Source organism: Calidris pugnax, unplaced genomic scaffold (genome assembly GCF_001431845.1).
Source record: "Calidris pugnax isolate Ruff unplaced genomic scaffold, ASM143184v1 scaffold153, whole genome shotgun sequence".
NCBI lineage: Eukaryota > Metazoa > Chordata > Aves > Charadriiformes > Scolopacidae > Calidris > Calidris pugnax.
This window is the reverse complement of record NW_015090999.1, coordinates 9363186-9373957: the sequence shown is the minus strand read 5'-3', so window position 1 is coordinate 9373957 and position 10772 is coordinate 9363186. Positions and strand designations below refer to the sequence as shown.

General features: G+C 37.0%; 1 protein-coding gene across 3 annotated transcripts in view; it reads left to right on the top strand.

Annotated features, from left to right (window-relative positions):
* Positions 1-3606: 3606 nt before the first annotated feature.
* Positions 3607-10772, top strand: part of SCEL (sciellin) — a 51542-nt gene continuing 44376 nt past the window's right edge. The window contains exon 1 of one of the 3 annotated variants that reach the window (XM_014955495.1): positions 3607-3781. The gene's annotated coding sequence lies outside the window, so the exon portion shown is untranslated. The remainder of the gene's footprint in view (positions 3782-10772) is intronic. The other 2 variants (XM_014955497.1, XM_014955494.1) reach the window with 2 other exon arrangements.

Here is a 10772-nt window from a genome sequence, read left to right as displayed (position 1 = left end):
TAGCTCTTTCATCTCTGTATCTTGAAACTATAAAATTTGAATGGCACTTGCTAGAATGTCTAAATCTTTTGGACACAACGGTTATAACAATAACATCTTCTAACCCAGAACACAATAGTTTACCAGTCCTACTTGCAAAGTCTGGAGTATTAAAGGAGTTTTCTTTTGGAGGACTGAGTGTATGAAAAAATATATTCAGTAATGTATTCCTCCCTTTTTGGGAGGAGTCACAGAATGGTATTTGTCCAAAAAGTTGCTTGCTGAGTCATTGCTCTTGCTCATCTTTCTTTTGCGAATCTACATAAAAGCTCAACAGGGCTAGGCTAAATTATATTATTTTCATATGACAGCCATCCTATACACCTTAGTATGGATGTGGAAGTAGAACAATATTTTGCAGCATGTTTTTGACTTAAAAATGGAAATTCAACAAAAACTGACAAGAAAATAATGTAGAGGAAATGCGTCTTACTAGCAACCAAGGGACATAGACTTTGGAGAAAAGTATAAACTAAAGCTAAGTACACAGCTGGGAATTGAGAAGTACAATAATGCGTTGCCACTGTAGGGGGCTACATGCATTTGACTTTAATAATACTGAATAAACCATTCAAATCTTAATGATGGCATTTCTGAACTAGTTATGTTCACTTTTCTGCCAATGCTACTCTATTTTAAAAGTTAATGTAGGGAGGAATTCTAAGACATTTCTTGTTTTTTCTCATAAATCATGTCGGGCCATGCACTCTGCTAATGTAAATCAAGCTGTCCAAATTATTTTGGTGGAGATATATCCAGTTTTATCAGCTGAGGATGTGGTCATTTATGTTTGCACCTATTTTTCAGAGCTTTTCCTCTTTTTCCTTGCAAGAATGGCAAGCAAAAGCAGACCATTTACCCAACTCCCAACAAGCAGATTTCATAGAAACGCTGGTGATGATAGGTCGATAGGACATTAGTTTCTGATGTCACCAAAACACTTCACTGTTTGAACTAAAAAAATAATTCCTTCAATTCTTATAAATCAATAGTAAATCATGGCCCAATGCGGTGAACCAGTAGATTAGATAAATTACATATTTTGATTAAAAGTCATTGGTGGACAATACAGGGGCATATATATACACCTGTATATTTTGCATTGCTCTTTTTTGGCATTGCTGAAAAATCTGTGTCCAGAATGCTGTTTGTGCTACAACTGGGGAACTGTGCTATGAGTGAGAAAGGGAATAAGGGAGATATAATTCAAATTCTGATGTACTCTGAGCAGTTAAATTTCACCATATCTGTATTTTTGTCCCTCCTTCAATTAAATAAGGACCTTAAACTAGAGAATGAAAACAAAACTGTTCTATAAACCTGACTGCAGAACAGTTCACACAATCTAGGAATGACTGGATTTGTGATGTATCTTATTTGTTATACTGAGATCCAGAGGCAAAGTTTCTGTTCCTCTGAATTTCTGAAAGCTGAATTTCTCCAGCGTATGGGGAGCTTGTTCATGGAAAATAATTATGGGTGACTTTCATTGTATGCTTATGTTGAACACGTTCTATTCCTGATACATGGCACTGCATCATATATTCTTTATTCACCAGGTACAAAACCTGTATGTCATTACCATAGAGAAAACCAGACAAAATTCTTAGTATTGGATTTGCTTTAATCTGAAAAAAAAAATGTTTATTTGTTTTTTATTTTTTCCAGTTTTGAAATACTAAGTAGTCAGCGTAGCAAACATCAAAAATTCACTGTCTATGGAATCTACTGGTTGTTGCAGATCAGTCAATAAAAGATAGCTGGCCTGCTTTATTCTTAAGCTGAGGTCAGTACCATTGTTGGAATTTCTTATATTTTTGCATTTAGCTTTACAGTGTCTCTTCTGTGTGTCACCCACCAAAGATTTATTAAGGACTGTCTTAGAAGAAGCCTCTGGGTAGCAGAACCAGATTGCTGTGGCCCATAGTTTCTTCTCTGTGTCCAAAGGTTATAAATACAGAAAAATATAAATTTAATTTCTCCAGGCTTTAGTGTTTGCATCTCTATTTGCGTTTCTCAAACATTTGGGTAAAGAAGGCAGCGCTGTGAGACAGGTTAAATTTCTCTCTGATATGCGAGCAGAACTCTTCCAGTTGAACATAAAATGATAAATTAATATTGTCTAGCACCTAGATCGTGAAGAAAAAGGCTTCAAAACAAAAAGATATTTCTAGTCTCAGGTGTTGTTTTTATAAATCAAAGCTCTATGTCCATTTCAACTCAAAGCTTATGTAGATTTTTTTTTTAAGCTGATTCCCATTGTGCATTGCTTATGAGGAAAGACATCTATTTCATTCAGGAGGCATGTGTTTTAAAATTGTAAAATTGTTATATGACTGTGAAGGAATGCATTCGCAGTTTTCTTCTTGATCGTAAAAAGATAAACATATAGTACAGTGTACCTGAACATGCCAGGACTGCTCTAAGCATTTCTCACTTGCAGACACCCGGAAGATGAGATGTACAAAGTTCAGAAAGGTTTGCTTGTTTGTATTCATTAATTCTGAAACTTGTGGTAGTTATACTTGGCATTTTCTTGTCTGCCACACTGCTTCATCAGCTGTATTTCATCAGATATAACCAATGTTTAGACAATAACTTCATGCTACTAGGCACCAAACCTATGAAGAGGTAACCATCAGCAAAATTAAGGACTAGAAATATGGCTAAGGAGGCATTTAATAAGTTACTTTGTGTCAGTTTGCTTCTTTTATGTTGAAAGAAATTCTTAATTTTCACAAAAGACAATAGGACTAAAGGCTACTCAAAATCTTGCATAACCACATCTTACAGATTTCATAACAAAAGCTCCCCAAATATAAAATAAGCATGGGCTTGTATAAGATACTTTAAAAACAGATGCTGTTATCTTAAACAGAACTATAGGGTCGTATGCAGCATCCCTATCAGGAAGTTTATGGTGTTCCTTGCTACTGTATTTATTAATGTAAGGCAGTTCTTAGTCTACAGAGAAAGGTAATGCAGGCATTGTAAAGGGGGGAAAAAAAAAAAAAAGAAATGAAGGCAGCCTCTTCTCTCCTTTCTGTTTATTACAGACTATTATTATCTCTCTATTTATTATCTCTGTGCTGAAGGAGAATGCAAATGTGCACAGATAAGAGGGACTTGCAACAAGATCTCACGTGGGAGGGTTTTCCCCCACAGATCTTTTGCCTCTGCCCACACATTCAAACAGCTCAGATACTTAGTCCATATCAGATTCCAGTGTGTGTTCCCCACATAACACTTCTGTAGAATTCCTCTTTGATGAAATACGGCGTTTCTTCATGTTCACCACTGCAAGCACCCGAAACCCTCCAGCTGAGAGGCAGCCCTGCAACTCGGTGACGTATACTTCTGTGGGAAATCCAAATGAGCCTAGCATATTTTTCCAAACAGTAATTGCCTGGTTTTCTGTTTCAAAGCCTGTGAGAGCATTTCACTTGGTGAAACCCAGCCCCACTGCGCTTGAGAAGTACAGCGAGCACAGTAGTATAACAACTCACCGGTACTTCTAATTGATCTGGTATTTCTACAAGGTGCCACCCTTTTCCACACCTCCTGCCTCCTCCTTAAGTGACTCAGCCTCTGAAGGAGAAACCTCTTGACTTTTCAGACAGCTGGATGGGGAACGGCAGGTCAGGGCTCTGCTGTCTGCTTTGATTGTACCTCACTTCCAGGTGTCTCCAGGTTGACTTACCACACTGAGCCACGCCAGGACACTAACTTCTACGCTACCTAGGTAAGGGTGCTTACTTTTCTGCTTTTGTATATACCACGTATCGAGAGTCCTACATTTTCAGATGTTCTGTGATTTCCTAGTTTCCAACTACGGATTCTACCTCAAAGCACCTGATTTTCAAGAAGTGTGGAGAACTTGACTATGAAAACCCAGCTCTTAAAGTGTCTCAGTTGAGGTGTTCAGATTCCCTGGACCTCTCTTGGCTGTACTATCCTAATTACTTTGTTATTTACATTATATTGCTAATTGTATTTTATGCTAGTGCTACTTCTCTGCTGACAAACTCACTGTTCAGACCACTTTTCATGAATGGCTGTTTTTATGTCACTTTTGCTCTGCTGACAAACTCACTGTTCAGACCACTTTTTGTGGTGGTGGTCTGTTTTTATGTCACTTTTGGTTCATTTTATTGTTTCTTTATTCTTTCTTTGGAATTTTTATCTAAAATTTAAAGAGTACTAAATCTCATTTACTTGAATTTGCTTCAAGTATATGATTTTGGAAAAAAATGAGCAACAGTTTGCTTTCATTTCCCACCTTTGCAAATTGCAAAAAATACTCTTTCTGCTTTGATCTAATGATTTATCTGTACCATGAAGTGTAGTCCTATATAAACAGGAAGGTTCTTCATTTAAAATCTAGCAAAGTGAAAAGAAAGAGCTGAATAACAAAAATTAAAATTACCACACCCCCCCTTCTACACCATTTAAAATCTAGCAAAGTGAAAAGAAAGAGCAGAATAAAAAAAATTAAAATTATCACACCCCCCCTTTCTACACCGTATTAAAAAAAGCTCCATTTAAAACTGATCATATATTTCTAATTCGAAAACACATGCAAGTTTGGGTCCTGACTGAGCAGCTAATTTTACATTACTGACAATTCCAAAGCTTAATTTCTTTCAAAACAGAATCTCCTCCGCCCACACCCTGAAAAACCAGTTTGGAGACCTCTTTCTGCTACACATAGATGAATGATTTCTGTCGTACCTTCACGTGTTCTCTAGTCCTACGTTGCCTGTTCTAACCTTGCCTGTTTTCTTTTTTACACACATACACGTGTTATTCCTGTTCTCTGTGACGGTTGATATCAATACTGTGGCCTAAACTGTGTAGTAAAATATTTATTTAAACACAAGATATTATTTCCAGAAGTTTATAAATGTATTACACAGCTATTGCTCTGATATGTAACTCCTGGGAAAAAAAAAAAGCATTCCAGGAACATGTTTTTGTTGTTCTTTAATATCTGTAAAATAAATGTAGTTATTTTCACATGTAGCTTTCAGCAAAAGGACAAAAAGACTAACTAGTTGCCAAATTAAGAGAATCTTGTTACTTATAATTTTGAAGAGTATAATTGATGCCCAAGTGTTTATTTGTTAAGGTTTGACTACACACTTGGTACTGCGCTGAGTTAGCAACGCCATTATTCTTTCTGTTTCGTGTCCTGACCTACACTCTTGAGCCATGGCAGTGGATACTGGTCAATTTTGGGGGGAAGAAAGTGCAGTGCCAGTTATACATACAGATCTGCACCTGGCAGAGTGGGCCTTTAAGGCTATTTAGGAGACCATGTGTTTGGAAATGTGAAGGATGGTACAGCCTTGGGTGTCTCTAGCTGTGATGGTGATTTGAAAAACAGCCTTTATCTGCAATCAAGATAAGAAGCAACGTTTAGAAACACAAACCCTTATCTGAGTTGAAGTATAGGTAGCCAGGTCTGACAGCACAGTCACAGCACTTCTGGTATTTCAGGGGAGAAATTATGGATGTAGAGAACAGCAAAATTGATGTTGACTTCCCAACCAGCAAGATTCCACCTCACACACTTACGGATGTCTATCTAGAAGAACAACTATAACGATGTGTCTCCACAGTGCCTTATTTCTAAGGCCTGGAGTTCTTTCTCCTGTATCAAGTCAAAATGACTTAAATCAGTTGCTTGCCCACATATCTAGGTCTCACTTTTTTCAAGAGAAATAATGGAGAAATTAATACAGTTTACTGACCTGACATGAAAGTTGTTAACTGAAGGGAAGGAATTACTGTACTGTGGTTTGAAACTGTGATTAAGTAGAATCAAATGTCTTTAAAATATTATATTCTCCACATTGATCTCATATAAATGAAAAATAATGCACATAGTATCAAATTAGTGAATTACTGTACTGTGGTTTGAAACTGTGATTAAGTAGAATCAAATGTCTTTAAAATATTATATTCTCCACATTGATCTCATATAAATGAAAAATAATGCACATAGTATCGAATTAGTATTAACAGCTCCAATCGAGAAAAAAAAAACAAACAAAAAGTAAAGCTGAAGGAAGCCTTCATTTTATTCGTTACAAATACTTATTCTATGCAAAATTTCTCCTGGACTGCAGTGAAAACAAGCAAATGGATTAAAACAGAAAGAATGTGGAAAATTATTTTTTATTAGAATTCTATTGGAATAATTCTAAAATTCTGAGCTCTGATTACTCACAAGGCACTGAATGTTCAGCTTGCTTCAGAGCAGAACGGTCCTTCAAGAAGATGAAATTTTGGTGGAAAGCTTCATATTTGGGATAAGGAAAGAACAGAGTGGCTGTTTATTTTCTTTTTCAAATGGCAGATATTAGACATTATTGAAAATGGAACATTAAGGACGCACAGCGAACAGTAGTCAGCAAGCTGTGGCTATGTAGAGTCATGTGTAAAGGAACCTGTTTGTTACAGCTGGCTTTTTTGTGTGGACACACCACACTCTGTGGCTTCTCTACAATCCAGGCTGCTTTAGCAAAGCAGCACAAGAAGTGGGAAGATGGCAAAATTCTGAAACTTTTCTGTTTTAAACTAGTTGCACATCTACAACTTTTTGTATTACCCAGTTAATTAATAATAATAGGAAGTCTGATATTTCAGCCATTCACATTTGGCAATGCTTTATACGAAAAACTTTAGTATAAAAGCAAGTGTGTTGACTTTAAGGAGAAGGTGGTGTACCTCCCTTGACACTCCCTCAGCATCTACTATGTTGAATTACTTCTTATATGGCATGATCATATACGGTACCTCTAAGCTGCGGAAAGCAATATTGTTTATTAAAAGCAAAATACATATAATCTGAATATTTATAAATAAGATCTTAATCACTGTCATAGCCAAAAGCTAAAGAACAAAGACTTTTTTTGGTTGCAACTAGTTCAGTTTGATGTGGAAAACATGATTCTTACAGGAAATGTTTGCATTATTGTTATGTATTTTTTAAAATACAGCAATACATATACGTGAAGCCTAATTAAGTAGAAAGCTACAGCCAAAAACAGAAGAAGGAAGGCAAGAGGACTCTGTGCTAGAAGAATGGGTGTGTTCAGACTAGCTGAAAACTAGAATGTTTAGCTTTGAGAATTTAAGGCAGGCCTGAGGTCTTCTGCTGATCATTCACTACAGGACATAGAAAGGAGATGAAGTGAGCATATGGCTATTTGTGATAAAAATAGTTTTGGAGACTGATGCTGCTTTCTGAATAACTTACTACCAGATTGGAGAGGCATTTGACTTGCACAGAAGTCACATCCCAAGTTTTTTCTGGATTTCTTTGGGATCGTATTTGGATTTTCCAAAAAACGGGAGGGTCTGAATCCAGAATTGGCGTGTCTTCAAACTTGTGGGGAACTTCTCATTGGACTGGCTGGGGCAGTTTTAATTTTCTTTTAAAGTTTCCCGACGCTGTTTTCAATTTTAAATTACACTGGAGCTGCATTCCTGTTTGTTTTTGTTTTGCATTCCAGCTGAGTTGTTTTGCTTCAGTGGTTGACATCTTATTAAGAATGCCTGAACATAATTTACTACTATACTATAGAAACCTACAGCTTCTTCTTCTCACAGTTTCATTTACGAAGTTCAAAACTGTTTTTTTCTCTCCCCTGAACCATGGGCTGTAGATAAACAGTTCACTGACCTGTGTGAACAGTGTTGTGGTGCCAGATCTTTATGAGCTGAAGTTCTTAAACCAACGTGATCTTCACAGTCCCCCGTCCATCCTCCTTTCAGCATACACAGATATACACATACACACACTGAGTTTACAATAGTGAAGGCTAAGAAAAAAATGCTTTGATGAGTTGTATTCTGCCTCTTTATGCAAGATTCTTTTAATTTGTAGGATCCTGAAATTTAAATCTTACTATGATGACTCTTGATTGTCTGTGCTAGAGATTAAAGTAGGATATTTTTTTTAATTTGTTTTTTAAATATTAATGGATTAATCTTTGATATACTACTTAAAAGTTCTGAAGCAAGAAGTTAACCTTGAGGACAATGTGCCAGTATTCTGTAAGACTAAAATACCCAGGTTTTAAATTTCAGAATACCTGGCACATTTTCAGTGCTGACTGTACAAGGGAGTGTGCCTGTTGCTTATATTCATTTATGCATAGTGCTTTCAGGCTTGGAGACTAGGTAGTAGTTTTTTCTGGATGTTATATACATGTGCAACAGAAATATTGTTTTGCCCTAAAAACATTAAGATATAAATATAGGGCAAGCGACAAAACCCTGTTTCAATTAAATGATGGAGGATGAATGAAACATACTTGCTCTGGCCTGATTTTAGTTCTTTGCTGGAATTTCTTTTGTCATGTGTGGATACAAGTGGGAGTTGCAAATGTGCTTTCTAGTTGCTTTTCAGGGTCTCAGTGTCATTAATGCACTTGTAGTTATTCTGTAGATTTTAAAAACAAGCCTCAAAATGTATGGATTTTTTATTTTGGAGACCATTTATATTTCAGAACAAATGTCTGAGGCTTTCTTGTTTACTTTTAACAAAGGCATGTGATAATTTCTTGTTAGCTATGTGAGAAATTTCAGTTCCCATCACCAATCTATGGCAAGCAAGGCTACAGTATAGCATGAAGTCTGCATAGTAGTTTCCTGTTATTTTTAATGAGAAATATTTAAATTAAAAAATGTGTAATTTTATCAAAATATTCTAAGCCTTAGAATGAGCAAATTTGATTTAATTTCCACAAAAGAAGGCTCTGTTTTCAAAGATTTATGATTCATTTCCCATAGGAAATGGCTTTTAAAGTCTCTATTAGAAAATAAATCTAAGCTCTTTCTATACAAAACTACTGCTTTTTCTCCAGATGAAGAAGTGCCAGCACTCATTGCTTGTGAAATATGCTGAAATGTCAAGCTTCCTGTTGTCCTGGGACTGACTGAAACCAAGACCAGTATCAGACGTCTAGCTGTTGCTAAGCCGAAAACATAAATAAATCAGTCCTCTCTATCATTTTGTGACAGTTCAGGAAAATTTATAGCAAGATTGGTTCTTATCTGAAATTGATTGCTTGATAACCTACCCTAATAGTTTCTAGGAAATTCAGTGCATATCTTCTTAGATCCTTATATTATCCAATATCTTATATTGAAAGATATTTTATAACTTATTGCAAAATACATAAGGCTCACCATAGCCCTGAGCAAACTTTTATTGGGTGGGAAGCAGATCCAGCAGTCACATGTTTCCAACACACACTGTGCCAATACATGCTTGATATCAACAACTGAGGTTAAAAGAAAGAAGAGTGAGTCAGAGCCTTCCAATCAACGTGGCAGAATTTTGAACTCATATAAATATTTGGAATTTCACAACTGGGTAAGATATATGTGGAGTTTGGGCGTCCAGTATTATTTTTGTATTTATATCTTTACTTTCTAAAAAGATTTGTATTTGTTTACATCCAGATTTTGGTTTCCTGCTTTCTTTTCTTGGTAATCATAAGCTCCTTTAGTGATTCTCTGGCAGTAAAAACATGGAAAATGAAAATCCACTCTAAACACAATTCATTGTGGTATCCACTAGTTTTATATGCTTCTCTGTCAGCATTACAGCAGTACAGAGTTTTATATGCTTCTCTGTCAGCATTACAGTATTCTTGCTAAGGCTTTGCCAAAATTCAAGATCTTCACATCCCATCAATAAAGAAACAGCCACAGGCTGTGGTCTCTCAATCCACTCTTATCTTAGGTGAGTGAGCAATACATTCTACATCTGCAAAGAAGCAAGACAACTGTGTCACCCACATAACTGGGAATGTTTTGATTTTTAATGATTGCTTTTGTCACAAAACCTGTTTTCTGGTGCTGTAAATTTTAGCAGCCTGACCAGTGGAGCTGGTTGGGAGCTTCCCAGCTTAACATTGTTTTATTGGAAAAGGCTGCTTTTCAAAAAGGAATCCTTTTGCTTAAGAAGGTCAGTTTTGTCCGCAGTCTTAAGTCAATGTTAGAATTACCTTTTTTTTTTTTTCCTCAAGGGGGAATGTTTTGCCGTTAAAATGTTATTACGTTCTGCTTCATGCCTTCTCTAGGAAGGCTGATATTCAAAATCCAGTTTCAAAGCATACCATGGAATCTTTCGAGCAGTGCAACTCCCAAATAATAATTATTTTTTTCTCAAATCAGCAGTCTTGGAGGTTCATTTTTGTAACCTGATTTGAGATAAGGGAAGCCGTCAGTGCCTGGAAAACTGCTGCAGGGCAGAAGAACCACCTCTGTCCCGGACCCCGACGGGACTTTGCTGCAGGCCACCAAAGCTGCAAGACCCGTCAGCAGGGTCAGGTCAGCCCACGTGTGCTCGAGGCGCCGCTGATACGGTCTTCCCATTAAGCTAATCGCCTCACCCCATCCTTCATTACTGTGTCTTCTCCTCCGAAGGCTCTCACCGCCCGACATGTTCTCAGGGAAGGAGGTCCCAGCAAGGAACAGGAGGGAGAGGGGGTGTGACAGACGGAGGCACAGGGCAGGAGCACACATACTTATCATCAGGGGTGAAAAAGCCACCACCATGCCTGAGCTTCAGTTCAAAGAGGGCTGCAAGCTAGTCATTCCATCCTGCCAGGCTAAACTTGTGTGAGGAGGTGACCAAAGTGGCAAACGAACCAAAATTGATTCCTAACCTTGCTGCTAACCTCATCTCTTCTTTTTTTTTCTGTATTTTCTTT